Raw genomic sequence first — 21527 nt, forward strand, 5'->3', positions numbered from 1 at the left:
CTTAAGAACAACCTGGCTGAATTGGGCATTGGCCCTGGAGCTCAGGTCCAAGCAGTAATGCTTACAAAAAGCTAATGGGAAAGCCCACGAAGCCGCCTTGGCAATGGTTTCCCAGGGAACATACTTTTGGCGGCAACAGCAGCCACTTTGCCACGTACAAGATGGGCATGAAAGCCCTTCGGAGGTTGAACGCCCTGAATGGTATATGCTTCAGAAATGCAGGAAGCAATCCATCGGGAGATAGTAGCCTTTGAAGCAGGTTTCCCTTTTTGGTCTCTGAATGTGACAAAGTTGTGAGAAGCCCGAGTTCCCTCGTTCTGTCGAGGTAAAACTTCAGGGCAACCTTATTCTTATGGAAGGTGAGGAACGGATGTTCCACAGACAGAGCTTGAAGCTCGCTTACTCGCCTTGCCGATGCCACTGCAATCAAAAATGCGACCTTCCAAGAAAGGTATTTGAGATCAGTAGTGGCCATGGGATCAAATGGTTTATGGCATACGGCCGTGAGGACCACATTAAAATCCCATTTGGGATGAGGATTGCATACCGGTGGAAAAAGATGCAATAAACCCGCAAAATGCCTTTTAATGACTGGATTCGTCAATGAAAAGGAACAGCTGTCAGTGGACAGGTAGGCGGCCAAAGCCGACAAGTAAGTCCAGCAAGACAAGACATGGATGCCCGAAGTTGCAAGATGAGATATGAACGAAAGAACAGTGTCAATCGTAGCATGCCAGGGGTCGAGCTGCCTAGCTAAACTCCAGTGGCAAAAACAGCCACTTGCTCCTATATTGAAACCTTGTAGAAGGTTTCCTGGCCGCTTGGATAATGCGCATATTGTCCTCAGACAAGTTAAACTGCGCTAATGATCTGAATTCAGGCCCCAGGCCGCCAAGCTGAACGATTATGAGGGTCGCCACATCCGATGATCGCACTGGTGAAGCAGGTCGGGAATTAACGACAGTCTGATCGGAGGAAGAATCGACAGATGCTGAAGTTCCAAGAACCGGAATCTGGCTGGCCACCAAGGATCTATGAAAACAAGAGTGCAATTCGATGTATTCCTGAGCTTGCAGAGAGACAGATGAATGAGGGGAAGTGGCGAAAAAGCATAGGCCTTCATGTTGTGCCACGGGTTCTCGAGAGTGTTCCCTAGGGTGGAGACTCCGAGACCATTCCTGGAAGCATAGAGGAAGTTTCCGGTTTGTAAAAGTGGCAAAAAAGGTCCACTTCTGGAGTGCCTCATTGACGAAAAATGGTGGAGAGAACCTCTGTGTTCAGTTCCCACTTATAGCTGGCTGCCGTCTGGCGGATGAGTGAGTTTGCAGTCACATTGAAGTGACCCGGAATGTGTACAGCCAGCAGCCAAATGCTCTGCTGGTTGGCCCATTTCCCTGCTTGTTGATATAAAATATTGCCAGAGTTGTCCGTGCGGATACGGACCACCTTGTTCGTGATGGACGGTTGAAAAGCCTTTAGCGCCAGGAGTTCCAGATAATTGATATGAAACTGCCTGTCCTGAAGTGTCCATAGATCAAAAACATGGAGATGATCCAGCATCGCGCCCCACTCCAGAAGGAAAGTGTCTGTGGAAATCGTCACTTGTGGGTAGGGCTTCTGAAAGGAGGCCCCCACGGAAAGATTGTTGGTCGAGGACCACCATAGTAGATCCGTGGTCATGCAAGATGGAACTGGGATCATCCTGGAGTCCGAAGCCTGAGACCAAGAGCCCCGAAGAGCCAGCCGAGTATGCCTCATTTTCAGACGTGCAAGAGGAAGGGCAAGCACCCATGACGCCCAGAAGTCTCTGAAACCACCAAGCCGTTATATGTGCGCTGACTGGTTTATGGTCTTTTTAACGAAAACATTTCATCGAAAAGGCAATGTATCAAATTTCTATCTTTTACATGTAAACGTACATATCCATCGAAACTTGTCCATCAAATATAGGAATGGGCATGTTTCGATGGATATGTACTTTTAAATGTAAAAGATTTCCATGCATCTATTTTACACGTTAAAACGTTACATGGAGCTGTCCAGTGCAGAAAACTTCAAAGTATTTCGGCACTGGCCAGCTTCATGTAACATTTTAGTGTTATTACTTAATGGTGGGTCCCCCCACAACCCCAAGGGCACCCCCCACCCCAAACGCCAAACCCTAACCTTAACCCCATTTCTAACCCTTGCCCTAACCTTAACCACAAGCCTAAAATCCATCGAAATTCATCGAATTTTATTCAATGAAAATGCATTTCGATGGAAAGTATTTTCAATGAACAAAATTTGATGGAAATGAATTTGAGGAAAGTCCAGATACCGTGCTGACTGGAGGTTGAGCTGAAACGTGGAGGATAGATCCGCAATCCTGTCTGCCGTTACGAAAACCCTGTAATTGATCGCATTCCAACAGAAACCCAGGAAAATTAGGTCTTGGGAGACCGTCATGGAAGATTTCCGCCAGTTCACCGACAGCCCAAGGTGGAACAGGAGCTGGAGGAGAGACTGGAGATTGCTCAATGCCGTCTGTGGACAAGGGTGCCGTACTGTGGACAGTTATACATGAACGCCCTGTAGCCGGAGGAAAGCTGCGTCGACTTACCTCTTGTAAAGACACGCAATATCAAGATGAGACCAAAAGGGAGCGCATGGAACTGGTTCTCCTCCTAGAGAGAACCACAGCTATTTCCGATGCGGTCTCCATATCAGGATGTGCATGTAAGTGTCCTGAAGGTCCACTACACAGAGCCAGTCGCCCTATTCGAAGAGAGGACTTTATTTGGCAAGGCGTGATCATCTTGAATATCCCTTGGGAAAGCGAAAGATTGAACTGGGAAAGATGGAGGATAGTACGCAGGCCAGCCTGGTTGGGTTTGGGCACTGAACAGACGAGAGTAGAAGCCCTCCCCCAAGGGGAACAGGTTCTCCTGCTCTGAGGTTTAGTAGTTTCTGTACCTCAGCTCTGAGTGAGGGCGTCCCGATCTGTTGGAAGGGAGGGCTGAAGGGTGGGGTAGGGTGGGAGGGGCAAGCGCAAGCCCGCCTGAGCGATGGACAAAACCCACCAGTCTTCGGTGATGGTCTCCCACCGGAGTCTCGTGCGACCCACCAAAAATATTTTGCTGATTTGTCAGCAGGGAGACTACCTGTTCCTGGAGAAGAGGCTGATGGCAAGAGAAATCGGCCACCCTGCCATTGTTGCTTTCAGCGAGTCCCAGAGCATCAGTTTGGTGCGCAAGACGATCCTGAAACCCCCCCTGAACCCAGAGAAGGACTGAGTCTGGGACCCCAACCTGTGTATAAGGGGCCTTAGCTGGAGCTTTCGCCAAGACCAATAAAGATTTTGTGGTTACTCGCTTTGGTCTTTGTGAACTCCTTGTCGGTAGAAGAATGAAACAATTCCTTGCTGTCAAATGGAAGGTCCAGTACTTTGTCTTGCACATGATATGATATGGCATTTATAACACGCCTATACACAAGTGTTTCAAGGTGCGACAAGGCAAGGGAGGGGGAACAGAGGGAAGACAGACAACAATCCTACTAAGCCAGGTGTCATTCAGATCACACAAGGGCATGGAAGGGGGAAGGGGGAAAGTGTGGAGGGGAGGGGACAGTGCAGTACATATTAGAATAAATAACAGTAAGTAAAAGTACGGCCAGCAGGTGGCAAGTGCAAGGGTAAGTGCAAACAACAGGTGGCAAGTGCTGGTAGTGGGACTGTAGGGATTCGTAGTAGCTTCCTTTGAAAACATTGTCGCATGGAGCCAAGCCTGCCGAGAGATGTCAACCCTTACCATAAGGCCTTGAGCTGAGGCATCTATGTGGTGTGCCGCAGCTTCCAGTAGATCCTGCGCCAGCACTCTGGCTTCCGACAACCCGGCTTTAAAGCTATCTAGCCTATCCACAGGAATGCACTCATGGAAATCGGCTAACTCTTTCCACAGCCTCTGACTGGCGGCTGCCAGGATGAGCTTGGTGTTCGCTTGACGAAGCTAGAGCGCCGAATTGGCAAAAATCTTCTTGCCCCAAGAGTCAAAAAGTTTATCCTCCTTGGATAGGATTTGGGCCGCTGCCATTGAAGATGCAGAGGCCAGCCTGGACTGGAGGGTGGCCGAAGCCACCACCGCTGAGGACGGAGCGGACAAGCCGATAAGGCTATCTCCTCAGAGGTGTGAAGCTTGTATCAAGTGTCAATTCTCTTGTTGATGTGTAGCCCAGTGTAGGGTTTATCCCAGACTTTAAGGGCCTCAGCCAACAGGCTGGTGCGCTATTGAGGTGACAAGGTAAAGGCTTGCTCCTGCGGAGGGAGAGCCTCAGGTAATGAAATGACAAGGAGGGCCATCATATCCAGGTCCCTGTCATGGAATTCACTCACCGACCGGGGCTGCTCATCGCTGTCCTGATCTGCTTAAGGCTCATCCAACGAGGTGGGAGCAGAATACTGGTCCACCACGCATACCGCCTCAGGTTTTAAAGTGTTGTCCCGGTCAGCCGGTGTCTTCTCTATAGGAGACGACGGGGGTAGAGGAGGAAGAGCCGGAGGCGGTCCACAAGGAAGCATTGGAAGGAGTAACACTACCGGAAACTGCATCGGAACAGTTGGGGCCGATGGTGGAACAGGAGTCTCAGGTTACACTTCCCTGAACAGATGCTTGAAATACACCTTCATAGGGTCAGAGTGCATGAGCATCTGAAACTTCCCAAAGAATCATCCTCAGCCAAAGGCTTTGGCATAGGTACAGGTAAAGGCTGCTTGTGATGTGTGCATACACCCATGAACGCAAGAATGACGGTGACATAAAGGCCCACCACTGGCCGGGTCCAAGTAAATCAGTGGAACGGAAGCGGGAGGTAGCGAGACTGTATGCCGCAGCGGTGTCTAAGCATGCCAGTCAAATGACAGACAGAAAAGATTTCTATTGTCCACATGGTGTGGAAAAGACTGCTCAAACCCAAAAGGAATGCTCCTAGCACCAGGCGGCATGAACGTCAGTGTAAAAGAGGTATCCAAAATGGCCGCTTAGGACCACGGAGATTGGCCCGCCATTTTGGCGACATCTGAGGAGAACTGCGTCACATGTGGAGATGAGGCAATTGTCACGTCAGGGGACTTCAACAACACCTTAGCCTTGACACAAGGATCCTCAGCAGAGCCGGTACTGGGTGGTTGCTGATGTTTACTGGACATCTTAGAATCTGCCACAAACTAAGCCTCCGCGGAGGAAGCTCGGCAGAGCCGGTAGAAGGAGTAATGGTATATTACTGACCTCTATGCCCCCTCGACAGAACCGGTACCACCACGACCCTGAGCGTGGGACGGTTTAGGGATATACCACAACGACAAGCCATTCAAAGAGGGTCTCTCGGATCTGACCTTAGCCTCAACAAGAGGAACATTGGTGTTTAACACGGTACGGAAAGCTCCCTCAAGAGGGGCCTCGAGCCGTGACTCGGTATGGAAAGCACCAGAAACAGAGACCTCAGGGCGAACCCTGGTATCCAGAGCTACAGACGAACTGGGCTTAACCTTAGCCCCCAAATGGAGAACCTCGGAACGATGCCCGGTACTGGCATGTCCGCTGCGGGATCCCTTGGAGAACACTCCGGTACGCGTATTCGGCCCATGGGGCCCCTCAGGGGAACGCCTGGTGACAGAGCTACACAAACCCCTCCCGGATCTGAAGACCCCGGAAAGCAGTCCCCCGGCCGGGAAACACTAAAAAGGAAAGAACTTGCAAGGCGTTTCTTCTCTTCATCGATGAAAAGCTGGAAATGAGGTGGAGGAATGCGCTGAAACACCACCTCCCACCCAAGACGACGACGCTGGTGTATCCGGACAGAGAGTGAGTCGCAGTAGAAGCACGAATCCCAATGATGTTCCGGGCTTAGGCACTCAAAGCAAGGAGTGGGGATCTGCCCTAGCGAAGCGACGTTCGCATGAAGAACAGGACACAAATCCCAGACGCTCCGGCATAGACAGAGGACCAGATGACAGAGGTACCAAAGCAGGAAGGACAAAGGGAACAAAAATAAAAAATTCCCAGGGATGCTAGTGCGCCCAGTCCTGACCGCACAGAGAAAAGGCCTGCAGGGCGATGCACGGGGCTGAGCTCAGGAGGGCGGGGTTACATCCACGTGCGGTACCCCGAGTAAAAATAGAAGGACAACATTTTTGATTCTTTTTAACAAAGTGCTCTGGTCCCGTCCCGAAGGACAGAATGAACCACAAGTATGGAGGAAAGGAGACGGGACATGGGAGTAATTACAATCTGCTCTGGAAAAGAGAGCATTATACCACCATTATACCACCAAGTGTGAGAGAAACTTCTACCTGCACTGATCCGGTGGTGGATTGCTGCACCCGTCAGATCGACGATAAACCACCACTTCTGGCCATGCTAGAAGCTGCTAAAGTCTCTACGGACGTATCCTTAGAACCGCTCCATACAGCCAGTGGCCCTCAATCCTTGCAACATAGACTTGCGGCCTGGGCCCCTCAAACGAACTCAATGTTGGCGGCCCGTTTAACAAAAGACATTGACGATCTTACATTGTGCCTAGAAGCAGGCTGCCGGCAAGGAAAGCGCCTATGCTCTGACCTTGTTGAGACGGCGGATAAGGTCAATCCTCTTCCAAAAAAAACCTAAACTCATTGCATCTGCAATGACTTCTATATCATTGACAGAGAAAGAGACCACATCTCGCTACCCGCGGGCCGCTGTCCCGCAATTGATTGGCATTGCCGTGGATTTACGGATTCAAGTGCTCTTTCCCAACCAAAAACTAGTACCAGCGACAAATCTGAAGACCAATCCGATGCTGAACCAACTAGAGCTTTACCGGCTGAGATGGCACTGGAAATACCTTGCAAGGAGACCCATTGACTGCTCCGTGTCCCTCATTTCAGTTGTCCAGAGAATCACTTTGCCCAATCCCAAACCAATATAATCTCTAGGTTCAATCATGTTGGCACCCTATTTAAAGCTCTATGAAATTTTGAGTGACAATTACATGCTTTTATTGTCTTTATTGCGGCTGCTGCAATATTTAAATCAATTCTTTTTGAAAACACTTATAGGGAGTGCGCGTCTGGCACGAACAGTATTATCACACCAACAAAATAACTTTCAGTAGTATTTATTTTTTGCATTGAGATCATGCGGTTTCCTTCTTTATACATTGATACACATCCTTATAATTATTTCCTCTCAGCACACATCCTTATAATTATTTCCTCTCAGTACACATCCTTAGAATTCGGTGGGGGCTAAGTTTGCACCCGCATACGCAAACCTGTTCATGGGTCATTTTGAGATCAATCATGCATGGCAACACCCAGTATTTACAGAAGGACGTATCGTATACTGGGGAAGGTATATCGATGATATTCTAATGATATGGAATGGAGATATGAGGCAACTACATGAATACATTGGTTATTTAAACACAAATGATTATAATATCAAATTCACAGACAAAACAAGCCCAGAAAGTATAGAATTCTTGGATCTGCAAATTTATACGGATGGAGAGAAAATCCTGACTGATCTATACATAAAACCAACTTCAGTAAACAAAGTGTTACATGCAGAAAGTAACCATGTGAAGCATATAATCAAAAATATACCGTATGGTGAAATTCTAAGAACAAGAGAGGAAAGAATTAGAAGGATGTGTACAGAGAGGAAATGAGAGGAAAGAATTGTAAGGATGTGTACTGAGAGGAAATAATTATAAAGATGTGTATCAATGTATAAAGAAGGAAACTGCATGATCTCAATGCAAAAAATAAATACTACTGAAAAAGTTATTTTGTTGGTGTGATAATACTGTTCGTGCCAGAAGCGCACTCCATATAAGTGTTTTTGAAAAAGAATTATTGATTTAAATATTGCAACAGCCGCAATATACACTTAAGGGTGCAGCATCCAGGCAAGCAAAAAGTTAACTTTGTGCACATAGAAATCGCCAAAATAGGAAACAAAAGCCGCCAAGGACTGCAATTTGTTATACAAAACTTTGTTTACAGGCTTTCCCATAGGCAGATTTTGTGCAAATAACATTTCTTGAAAAAGAGTAAGGAGAATGGCAGATATTTTTGAAAAAAGAGAAGCAGAGGCAGAAGAATTGTTCTTGCGACAGACAGGCACCAGGAGATGCACAAGCATCTCAGACATCGACATCACTGAGAAATCTATTTGAAAGACTGGAAGCAGTTTCTAAAAAAGAATTAGCAAAGTGGTGGGAGATGAAAACTTTAAGAATGTATATGGATATGGGAAGAATCCCACGAGGCTTAAGGATATGTATCTTCCCATCTTTCGAAGATGAAGAGACAGAAGATTTGGAAAATTGGGAGGCACTCCTCACTAAAACTAAAAAGAAATGATGGTTAGAATTATAAATCATTCGGCATTAGCACATGAGAAAGCATTAGAAGAAATACAAATATCAAAAAAAACAATTGAAAAATTAAATCTTCCTGAAATAACCTTTAAAAATTCAGATATTGGATGATTACTTAAATTTACTGAAGAATTGAAATTCAAAAAACAAAAAGCGTTTCTAAGGGACGAAATTGACTATAAGATTGGAAGAGTATACACATATCGGAGAAAATATGATATAAAAGGAAAAACCACACCGATCCCAAAAGTTTATTCTAAAATCAATAAAAATGTGAACATACCATCCTCAACTACTCAATCATCAGATACAGAAACAAATAGTGAAATGGAAAGAGAAACAGAAGAAGAACCAATAGAACACAAATTTTTTTAGAAGAATTCCGCAGGCACAAGTCCATCACAAAATCAAACTTTCAACAAGGCATGATGAATATAAAGGGCACAAGATCTGGCACAAGCGAAAGTACATCAACCAATTTACCAAAAACAAGAGGAAAGAGAGAAGGAACGCAAAAACAAAGGAAGTGGACAAGGGGGAATGCAAACCAGATCACAAGACAAAAGGACCAAGTGAATTTAGTAATGAATCCAACTGGACAGGAAGTAGACACAAATATATACAATGTTGAATAAAGGATTACATTTCAGTCCATCAAACAAGGCTGATTACTTTCATAGGCAAGTAGATTTGTTCAATTTACGCAGAAAATTGAAATTAGAAAAAATACTTTGCTGAAGTAATGATCAAAAAACAAAAAGGCAGAACAAGAAATGTCACCACTTTCAGTTGAAATTGTAGAAGGTACATTGAATATCATGACTCTTACTGAGGAAAATTATACCACAGAAATGTTCTTGGAAGAACAGAACATCAATCCTTTTCAAACAGAAGAATCGAATTTAAAATTGAAGTCAAAATTAATTCCTAAAATGGCAGAAAACAATGTGATAGATGTTTTTCAAAAAATTGTGAGTGAAGACTTGAGACAAAATTATCTCAAAAATAAACCAACTAAATTCAAACAATCTTTCACTCAAAAAATCAAAAGCTATTGATGTTCTCGCCAAAAATAAACATTGGGTAACTAAAAGTGCAGATAAAGGAGGTAACATCGTTCTTATGCAAAGAAAGGATTACATAACTGAAGGAAATAGACACTTGAATGACAGGAACTGTTACTCCATACTTCAAAAAAACCCAATTAAGGAATTGCAGACTGAATGGCATTGCATGATTAAAAACTGAGAAGAAATGGGTCTACTCTGACGAAGAATACAACTATTTGAATAACATCCACCCAATTATGCCCATAATATACTTCCTGCCAAAAATTCACAAAACATTCGATCAATTTCCAGTCTGCAGACAGATAATAAACGGTATAGGTTCATTAACAGAGAGAGCATCACAATATATTGATCTACATCTTCAGCCACTAACAACTAATTTAGCATCATACTTAAGAGACAGCAAACATTAACTTTAATTGTCTTAATGCACTCAAAACGAATTCACATAGAGACCTTCACATCGAATCAAGTTGTGAAAGCAGATCAAAGTACAAAGAACTGGAAGGTGCGGTCTTGAGGTCTCTAGTCGTGCTAGCCACAGATGCCAGATCAGACAAAAGAATCTTTCTAGAAGGCCTGTGTGATATAGCACTGCACAGAAAAAGGGAAGACACCCCATCAATCTTGGAGGCTCCGATTGAGTACCGTGTAAATATTTCATCTCTACCGGTAGATCCTCGTCGAGATAGCAAAGAAGCATGTAGTTCACCAAGGACTCCCACCCAGCCCAATGAAGACACTGAATGATTTGTCACCGTTACCCAGGGACAATTGCAAGTATCTGTCACCGCACAAATACACCAGCCAGCTTCCCCGAATGTCGCTCAACAACTATCACAGGATAACCAGAGTGGAAACTGAGTCTGACGCCATTACCATACCGGAGGAAGAAGACCCACCAACCAATGAGTAACCGCTCTAATTACTCAATATTCAGCTCAAATCGCCAAGAAAATATCACCAAGGCTTCGTAAGCTAGTCAAAAACCAACCAGGCAAAGAAAACAAAAACATGCCAACACCACGATAACAAAGTACTCTGAGCTTTGTAAGGAACTTAAAGCCGCCACCAGTCGGAGGAGCGATTGCATTAACATCCATCTCTGACAGCAAACGAAATAGTAAACAACTCAATGATTTTGACCAATCTGTGAGATCAATCCTGCAACGAGTGGTTGCTCCAACTGAATCGAAACCACTGGTCGGGCTGTTACAGCTTTCATTGTATGGCGAGGATTCTGATGAAAACTAGACTAAGATCTCTGCGAAGACCCAAAGAACCGTTAACATGGAAGCTCAAATGACACCCCCATCATAATCTCTCCCAATCTCACCCTAGAAGAGAGACGAGCTAAAGCATCCACATTGGCAACTGACCCCTTACAGCCAGCAACATTGTTGGCATGGATGATTAGCCACTCAAGACACTAACTTGAAAGATTTGGTGTAATTAAGAACGACTAATATGAGAGCTGGCTGACAAATGTAGGCAACTGCACAGCCTCCTGCAAACCGTTGCTGGTTTGCAAATAAGGAAAACCTAGATTCTATCCAGCAATACTAGAGGGAGTGCTGAGAGCTAATGATTTATTGATTTTAAACCGTTTCAACATCACGTGCCTACTCCATCATGTACCAAGGTTAACAGTGGTACACTCCAACATCATCAAAATCGTACATTTCTTGAAGGACGAAAAGGACAGCCCCCCTGCATTTGGCTTTGGCTTCACCATCTGCTTTGCTTATAGACACACAGGACGCACTTCGACCTCTAGGCTTGGACATAAAAGAATCTGAGTCTCTTCTGTCCCCACTCGCCATTAGAACCTCACCAACTGCCAGACACTGCTGTCGGTCGATCTACAACCATAAGAGAGTTCTGTTGAATGACTCATCTTCAGAACAGACTAGTTGACTTGGTAGAGAGAAGAAGCTCAAGTCTAGTCACTTAGAATCTTTTAAGCTCACTAAAAGTATTCAATACCTTGCCAGAACTGGAAAAAAACGATCTCAGAAGGATCCTGCTGAACACATCGCAACGGATAAAGGACAATCCTGGGACTGCCTTGCGAGAGCTAGCCGAAGTAAGACCTGTGGACGCTGGAGATTGGATCCTGGAATATTCAGGGGTTTGGTCACCTTTTTATAGGCTTACCTCCCTTGATGACCAACCTCCGTATCTATTGCCTACAGGAAATATGGCCCACTTCCTGGATGGCTTCGCAACGTACCACAACAAGGCCTTAAAAGCCTCATCTGGTAGACCCCCTTCTGGCCTGCTGACTCACATAAAAAAACTGGTAAAAATTGGAGGTCACCTGTGAAATCCAGCCAAATCCATATTTTCAGACCAATTATCAATCCCAACGAGAAGCTTCCAAATAGTAACTCGAACCATCTGGTACTTTTCAATCTGTATTGGAATCCTGCCTGTGTGGATTCATCTTGCTTAGTCGAAACTGCGATGGCTTGGATTGAGGAAATCAATGCAATTCTAAACGACCCACTGTTGATAATCTGTGCTACCATGGACTACCTGACAGTGCGAAAGAGGAATGCCAAGTCTGCCCTTTCCGGGACCACAATTAAAAGACTTCGATACCAGCAATGGTCTGATGAAACAGATATTCAACATTCATATGCTGAATAGGAATGTGCAGGGAGATCGTCCAGGTACTACGACATGGCACAATGGAGTGCCAGGTGGCTCTCTTGATTATTACTTCGCATCTAGTAACATGATGCCAAGAGTAGTACCCCCAAGAGTTCTAACCATTCTAGCACGTGACCACAAACCAGTCATACTGTCATGCTCCCTGAAAGGCAAATTTAAAGTCGACTCATGGACCCAAAAGGTTGAATTAGAACCCGGGTGAAACAGATTGCGTATCAAGCCTCATGATGCGTCTTGGCTAGCTGAAGAGTTGTTATCCTGGCAAGTATTCACCTAATCAGGGGTGGGGTATGAGCATGTGTTGATAGTATTTAGAGAACTCCAAAGGAGCACCAGACCGTATTTCAAACCAAAACACTCTTCTGATGAAATGATCTGTGCCCAAAACCGCCTCCTTAGTAAGGACTTTAGAGACCATTGAGATGCTCCATCGATTGTGAGGGGCTACCTGATAAAAAGGCAGAAACAGAATTACAGAAATTGGATTGTCACACATAGATCAATGATCCACCAAAAAGGATGCGGAGGCAATGCTACACACCTTGGGCTCACAGAACACAGGGAATCTGTGGCAGCTCTTGAACGGTGAGAAACCGACAAGCTGTCCCTTCCAATTAAATCGCATACCTGAAAGTTTGTGGGTGAATTACTTTGGGAATCTATTTAGCAACACCAAACAGAGAGAAGATCATGAGACTACCCAAAGCACTCAATGGAACATTAGTTTTGATAAAGGGGAAATCCTGTCCATAATTATGAAAGCCAGCAGGTCGCGCGGTCTGGGTCCGGATGGACAAACCAATGAAATCCTAAAGTCTGCCCCAGGAGTATGGGCCCACTTCTGCCTGATCTTATTTAAAAGGATTGCGCAGAGGGGTCGGGTCCAGCCTCCTGGAAACTATGTATGGCGGTTCCAATTTGTAAGAAGGGAGACTGTGCAAGCCCCAAATATTACCATTCAATTTCCCTTCTAGATGTCCTAAGCAATTTTGCAACAGTTTTGCTGAACGAGTGGGGGAAGGCGTCGGGAGCCTTTGATATACGTTAAGCAGGCTTTGTTAAAGTAGTTGGTTGTAATTTAAACCTACTCCTAACGAGCCTGCTAAAAATGAAGATGCCGAGAGGTGATTGTAAGATCTACCTAGCATGCATCGATATGAAACACTTTCAATAGCATTGCTAGGGAGCATCTGTGGGAGAAATTGACAACACTGGAGTGCCCTGAGGACTTACTGTTAGCCATTAATGTTCTGTACACGGGAACGTCTCTGCAAATTAAACTTGAACAAGAAGGGCATGTGACCAAAAACATCCCAACATTCAAGGGATTAAAGCAGGGATATACTCTGGCCGGCTGATTTTTCAACTGGTTTATTGCCGACCTGCGTGAAGTCATGAATCCCCTCCTTCCTGCTACCCAAAGATCAATCGACATGACAGGGTGGCCCCTGTATACCGATGACTTGCTCATCTTGGACAAAACAAAGCGCGGCCTATAGAGGAAATTGGACATTGTTCGCTGAATGAAATACGCTGAATGAAATGGCTTACAAATCAATGCCATTAAGTCTGAAATACTAATTTTGGAGAACAGAAGCAGCCGAAAATCTAAGACGTTGAGCAGGACCCTAAATCATTGAATCAGGCCGGTACATCTATAAAATATCTAGGCCCGTTAAGTGCAAGTGAAACCCCCTAGAAAGAACATCTAGAGAGCAAAATCAAACAACAACTCAGGACATCCTAATTGGATGGAATATTGCACCGTTTTGCTCCTGCCGGTTGTACACTACTATAATCAAATGGTGACACCAGCCATCATTTATGCTGCCGAAGCCCGTCTTGGATGGCCATGGGAAATCTCAGATCACGTTGAAGGAAGATTCTGGAGACAGATTTTGCCCCTCCCAAACGCTGTCCCTATAGCAGTGATTAGACGCGAGATTGGTTTGTTATCCTAACAAGCAAGAGTGGTATGGAAATCTCTACTTTTCTTTAGCAAATTGCATTCATCTGACTGTCTGCCCCAATTCAGAATTCTACTACTACTAGAACGATCAAATGTGGGTTTATCGGTTTGTGGGCTGAAGGTTGGAGAGACACTGAAATAAAAAGAGCTAACTCCAAGGTACACACACTTTAAAAGAAATCATTCAGCATTGCCCAATGTGTCCACTGTTATAGATTAAAAGATTCCACAGTGCAAGACAGATTTGTTCCTCAACTTCCAAATAAAATTTACTACATACAAAGACCACCCTCTGAAGATACGGAGTGGGATCAGGAATGTCAAATGTAGACTGTGTAACGCTCAAGTGGAATCCTTGAAACAAGTAGCCCAGTTTTGCAATGAGTTGAGATCTTGCAGGACTTTGTACTTTGACAACCGTTTGTTCAAGAAACTCGGATTTGATGCCGAAGCATGGTGGGAGGCTTTGTATTGAAGAGAAAATGCTGGGTTGACCTGTGCTCTGGTAAAATTCTTAGAGATGTTCTTTTTAAAAAGGGTCAAGGAACTGTAATTTACAGATCAATTCGAAGACTTGGAACATGTGTGATGATCATGATTGGCAAAAGTTTGTAATTAAATAAACACCCAAATATTTAAAATAAAAAAAAAAAAGAGAACAGTAAGCTTTTAATCTAATACTTCACTTCTAGCCATTTTAACAGGTCTGTTCGGATACTCTTATCGTGGCCTCTAGTCAATCATTGCTTCCTTATCAGTTGCAGATCCAAAATATTAACCCTGCAGGTCTTAGATGATGTCCTTACCACGTTAGACACTGGAGATGCCTGGCTCATTGTTCACCTGGATCACCCAAGAAACTAACAGAGTATGGGGTACTGCTGGACCTATAGAATATGGGATGAGGTTCAGGAGGTGCAATCCTGGCCTGCTTTTCCTTCCTGACCAATCATTTTCATTTGTTAAGGGTGGGTGTTGCCAAGGTTGCACCAGCCCTCTGTCCCAATGTTTAATCTTTGCATGGGGTTGCTGAGGGGTGGTCTGGTGGCCTGTGCAAGCATATCAGTGCATTAGTATGTGGATGGTAGTAGACTGTATGCTCATATCTGTACACAACATTCTGCTCTGTGACTGGTTGGAGTAAATTAAGAACTGGGTGGCCAGATATTTGTTTTAAATTTACCACAAAGACCCAATAGTTTTGATTAGTCTAATTACAGGGCGCCTGTCCAGAATTGAATGCCGGAGTTGGCAGTCCTCTTCAGCAGTCTTACCCATTTTTGTCTTACTTGTATAGCAAAATATGAAAACATTACCTTCATGGTGATTCAGGTTCTCTTAATCCTTGCCCCGCCTCCCTCACAAATGGCGGGTTGGAAAAAGTAGACTTTAAAAAGATAACACCTCTTTAAGGGGGTGGCTGGGTGGGTGTTGTAAAGGAGGGAGAGCAATGACTAAGACACTGAATCACCATGAAGGTAATTCTTTCATTACTCTGTCGTCCTGCTCTCCATCGTTCCCAACTTGGTGGGACCAGACTAAAAAGCCTCAGAAATAGTAAAGGTGGAGGAGACCGAATGTAAGCAAGTTAACCACATAAATTGCGAAGCACCTTTTTGTCAAACTGGGCAGCTTTCCTGGAAGTCCAATGCGCAATGTTTGCAAAATGCAGGCGGTAGCTTCCCTAAATTTTTCCGCAATAGGGATATGCCTAAGGAAGTCTACCGAAGTTGCCTTGGCTAGAGCCCAAAGTTTCTGCAGTAACAAAAGCTCTCAAGTCATAAGCTTTTGCGATACACAAGACAACCTACGTCACAATGGAAGCTGTAGCAGCTTTCTTGGCAAGAAAATGTGAGGGAAAAAAAGTTTTTCTGAATGCTTTTGCTCTTTCGAAATAAAGTTTTAAAGTCTGACACATACAAGTTAAGCAAGGTGTCTACGGCCAGAGAAGAATGCGGTCTAGAATGAAAACCTGGAAGGAATCTCTTGATTTAGAAGCAATTCCGGAACAACTTTTGGTAACCAGGAAGAGGGTGCAATACGAAGGACTAGCTTATCTTTACAAAAAACTCAAGATAAGATTCCTCTGAAGAGAGCCTGAAGCTCTCCTACTCTCCTTGCGGAAGTAACTGCTACTATAAAAGTTGTTTTCCATGTTAAGAGATCCAAATCACAAGACGCCATGGGTTCAAATGGCTTGTGCATTAATGTAGAAAGAACCAGATTCAAAACCCACTGATAGAGGATCAAAACTTACCAGAAGGTTACCCTTGTACTTCCGATGGTCTCAAAGGGGAAGTAAAAGATTCCACCCTGGACTGTTGTTGTGCAGGATTAAAAATATTAATCATGTCTAGAAATATGTATATTGGTCAACATTAGCTGCCGTGCCGATTAGATACAGTGAAACATTTTGATGGGCTAAAGTCATCAGAGTCCAAAATGAGACTTGCATGTTCATTTTGACCCTCTGGAACGGATGCCTCTTTTGCACATCTTTCTTTAGACAATGTTCTTTTATGCTTCTTTGGACAAGTTGGTATCGATTCTGGTACCGAACGAGAATGTTTGGCGATGTCCTCTCATCCTTGCTCTGTACCGAGAAAACTAATATTTACTGCGGTAAACGGTTTGGGTACCAATGCAGTCACAGGGAAGCCAGTCAGTACAGATTCAACCCTGGCGGCGCCAGGCTCTTTAGAGCTAATCTTGCCTTTACAGCCGATTCTCCCGAAGCAGAAGAGCTCTTTCCCGGTTCTTATCAGGAGTGAATAAGTCCTCCGGTCCTGGGGGGAGGAGGAGTCTTAAGATCCTTTCCCACCTGGATGTACTAACGCCTTCCCACCAGGCGGTTCTCGCAGGTGTAAGCGCCCAGGGATTCCCTCTAAATGATCAAGTGAATGCTCCAAAACTGGGGTGGCTGCCCTCACCTGGGCTGGTGCTGAAACACATGCCTCACTTGCTAGTACGGTCTCCATTTTACAGGTATCGCCCTCCTTCCTGGTCCGAAGTCCTCATTCGTCTCTGGAACTGTCCCAGCAGTGACATAGAAAGAAGACGAGTCAGCACAGACCTTGGGTGAATTCCACGATAGAAGACACAGGAACCCAATTGGTGATGTAGCCCCAGGCATCAGACTCAGGCATGAGGATCGGCCACAGAGAACTGATTTCTATATCAGATGCATTGTTTAGTGGGAGACACTGAGTAAGAGAAAAAAGAAAAAATACATCCAACCAGTTGGAAAAAGAGGACAAATAGCAAAAATAAATGCCCAAAAAAGATGGGATGTCACAGAGCATAGCAATTCTGACATGTCCAGTAGGCAAAAAAAAAAAAGAACTGGGTGTGGACAGTTGGTGACGGTGGGGTGAAAAATGGCGTTGGCACAAGGAGGGAACATGACAGCACGCAAGGTGGTCCCATAACGTCAATGTTCTTAAAGTGGCAGCTACCTTTTTCAGCCAGCTTTTTCAGACCCGTCTTGGAATGTGGGTGAGCAGGACTCTAGTTTTACTCCATGCATGTCATTGAGTCTACTATTCCACCTTTCTGTCCGATACTAAAATGAGTTTTGGTTAGTTTGCCTTCAACCGTACCTGCTCTACTTAAAGCAATCTCATGTGGTTACTAGGCTAGATCACTATCCCATAAAGCATGTTATTCTGCCTTATTCGGTCTCAAAAGGAGGTACTATTCATACAAAATTCAACAGCTCAGTTGCCAGACCATGCACTTATATTATGGCCATCTTAAATGGCCATGCCCTATGTGGGGACAATAAGAAGGAAGTGTGTGAGGTGTGCAGTGCCAAGTTAAAACCGGTCTAGTGTAGAGTGGGAAACAGGAGAACCGGTAGAGGACGTGGGGGCAATAGTGGTACAGGAGGGAGAGCCATGGGGGGGGGGGGAGAAGAGGGTGAGACACGGGGGGAAGAAAAAGGAGAGTAATGGCAGAAAAAGAATGAGGATCAGGGAAGCAGAGCTGAAGAAGGAGCAGCTGTGAACCATTAACCCTGTTTGGAGTGTTTGACATGTAACAAATAATGTTAACATGTTTATTCCAACTTTTATGCCAGTGAGAAAGTTTTATAATTCATGTAAACGTTGACAAGGGTTCATTAGGTGATGGAAAGGAAGCCCTTCACACACTTGTATGCACAAGCCCACCACTGATGCCCGAAAGAAGTCAGACTCAATTGTTTGAAGATTGCAGAATATAAGAAAACTCCAAACCTTGTAACATTGCAGAAACCATCCACCATCAGGGAGGGAAAGAAAGTAGGCTGAGAAATGCAGCATCAAGAGAAACAATAAAATAACACATCCAACAATGAATGGCATTCACCCCTCCCGCCCCCCCCCGCACTATCCCACCCCCATTGCCTGAGCTCCTGGCCTCTAGCAGCAGGTATAAAAATGGACAGGCGCTTGAAGCTACTTCGCTAAGACTTGTAGCCTGGTTAGCCTGACACCAACAGCTACCAGGAGCCAATTTTGACTATAGCCCCACTCGCTCTTGACTAGATGGTGCCATAGAGACATACCTAGGTGACACATCAACTCTGTGTGCTTGGGTATGGGTTTAAAAGCATAATAAGGCACATCTAGAAGACATTTAAATTGTAATGTGTCACATACAATAGATATATGGTGTCTGAGTCTAATGTGGAAATCAGATCCAACACTCGCTATGTACTAGCTCCTCGTATTCCAGAGGTAGCTCCCGTTTACTGTTTGATGCTGGATAGCTAGGATCCGCTTTTAGCTCCTACTCAACTCTATATTTTGATCCCTGAGCAGGTATCAGTTCACAGCTCTGAAGCATCCGCTGTACATTATTTCTGACTACTTGCGCGCACACACATTTCTTGGCCAACCCAGAGTAGAAATGCTATGGAGCGCAGTGAAATCTCTCTCGCAGCAACTATTTCACTTCTCTTCACCAATTTACTATGCTACTCCAAAGGCTTCAGAAGTGGACAGTGGCCTTCTCCAGAATATCTCCCTATTCACCTCGAAGATTCACCTCCAAGGTCCAGAAAACACCTACATGTTGCATGGGGGAATCTGACCTTCGGAAGAAGTGTGCTTTACAGATCCCAATCCTTGCCCAATCTTCACCTCCTCACACTCTGGGATGCGAAGACATTTGACTTTCTAGGGTTTAGACCATCCTGTTCACAATGTAAATGGCCAGTGCAATAGACTTAATTTCACCACCCAGAATAGTGTTCAGGGTACCGCAAGGAGCGGATATAGACTGGGTGAAGTCTGCCACAAGTACCCATGAGTATGTGGCATCGGCTCTCCATTTCACATTTTTTGCTGGTGAGTGTCATTTTATGTAGCTAAAATGCCAGACATTTTGAAATGACAACACCTCAACGGGGTGGTGGGTGAAGAATAATCCTTGTTACACTCTTTGACGTAATAATACCCAATGAGCAATGGGCCTCCTTTACACAGCCCAGAGTGCATCCAACATATGAATCACACAGCCCTTCAGGGATTCACTGCCATGAAGCCAAATGGATTTGTTTCAGAAAGGCTTATTTGGGGTCCATGTAAAATTCTGTCAACTCAAAAAGGCTTAGAATGAAAAGACTATCAATGAAAAGGTTAAAAAAGTCTCTTGATCTCAATTCCCTGGTGTCCCTCAATCTTTGGCATGCACAATTTAATCCCAACTAGGCCTATACGTGACAATTATAAATACTTCGGGCTTTAAAAACAGGTTTACAACTGTTGCCATTGCATTCAAATTGTATTGGTGACTATATCTTGGACTACCCTGAAATTGAGGCGAGACGCCAATCGCTGTTTAGAAGTTCTAATTTTAGGCTCCCACTTACACTGAATGACTGACCACTATATTGCTCCAAACAATTATTTCCGATTGAACCATATATAATTTTGCTGTGACACAATCGTTCCAACATATACATCAACATATTGTTGGAAAGGGGTTTCCAATCCAGTGTAGCATGCTAAATTCATTCCGGACCGTTGGAGCGTCTGTTTTATTAGATGAGATATTTTGTATACCGGTCCAATTCACCAACATTTTGGTCTCCAAGCAGAAACGTGGAATATTTTGCCCACGCCTGTGCTATTCAGACTGCAGTCTTCAGAAAAAAGGGATGGGGTGAAAAAGTGGAGAAAGGTGGCTTACAGGTTAAAGGAAGAAGCATTTCTGATAGCTGTGGTGCAAACTCTAAATTGGTCATTCAGAAACAGCAGAGTCAAGACTAGACTTTGGTTAATGCAAAATTGAAGCTTTAACTTGTCCATTTCACAGTTTTTCTGGTATCAATATTTTGCATTTACAAAAGCCTGCCATTTTTTCCAGGTGGCATTACTAATGGGTAAAGCGTATTCTCTTTGGTAAAAACGTAAATGCCCCGTCCCAAAGGTGGTTCAGTGTGTCAAATATAGGGTCAACCTTGTTCACCGATGTTGGGGTATTATAGTGATGCTGCTTTTGTTTCGGATTTTCTGGAAATACAATTTTTAATGTCATGCTAGGATTCCTTTGAGTAATTTCCTGCATTTGGAAGATTTGCTCGTAAAAGTTTGTCCCCTTGTAGCATCATTCAAATCAACTATCTGTTTAGCAAAGGCCATTTCTATAAACACAAAAAATAAAAAAAAGGTTAAAATCCTCATAAGGGTTTATACTTTAGGGAATTCATCCAGATCCAATCTTCTTTCTTATGTCATACTCGCAGATTTTCCTTTTTTATACAAACCTAAACAGGCTAAAGAGCTGTCTTGCCTTACTCGCGCACCTTTGCCCATTCCCACAAAAGGCATTCCACTGATTAACTTTCTGTATTCATCTTCTTTGCCCATGTGGATATAAATACTCTCATTTTCCAGATGGGTGGTTGAGAAGAAACCGGTTTTAATCAAGCTTTAAAAGCCTGGAAGGAAGGAATTCCCAGGAATTATGGGCATGACGGCCTGACTTAACGGGCCAGACAATATATACAACTAACCTTTCACAGGAACAGGTTCGGTTCATTTTGCTTCTACAGCTTAGAAATGCTAGCAGCAGAAAGCATAAAAGGCAGAGGAAGAAGGAAACCAAATGGATAAAAAATACAATGATCCAAAAACCGTCATGAACATCCAGCAGACCTGCAAGACTAATAATCCCAACACCCCTCAACCGCCCCAAGCAAAATACAGAAAATAAAAATGGTGGAGAAGCAAAGTCTACAAGTCAAACAACAAAAAAAGTCAGAGGCATCAAGCAATGGGACATCTCAATAAGAGTTTGATATGTGACCAAGCATGCATAAGCCCTACTGCTCATCAAGTCAGTAGTCAGCCAACCCCATATGTTGGATAGAAAAACTGCCCAACTTGGTGGAGTGGATAACAATGTATAAAGCGAACAGCAGT

The 21527-nt window shown here is 44.3% G+C and overlaps 1 protein-coding gene across 3 annotated transcripts in view; it reads right to left on the minus strand.

The window, feature by feature from the left end:
• Positions 1-21527, minus strand: part of TESK2 (testis associated actin remodelling kinase 2) — an 864966-nt gene that overhangs the window by 231791 nt on the left and 611648 nt on the right. The gene's annotated exons all lie outside the window — the stretch shown is intronic.

The sequence above is a fragment of the Ambystoma mexicanum genome, chromosome 1q (assembly GCF_040938575.1).
Source record: "Ambystoma mexicanum isolate Mex_15411 chromosome 1q, UKY_AmexF1_1, whole genome shotgun sequence".
NCBI classification, from domain to species: Eukaryota; Metazoa; Chordata; class Amphibia; order Caudata; family Ambystomatidae; genus Ambystoma; species Ambystoma mexicanum.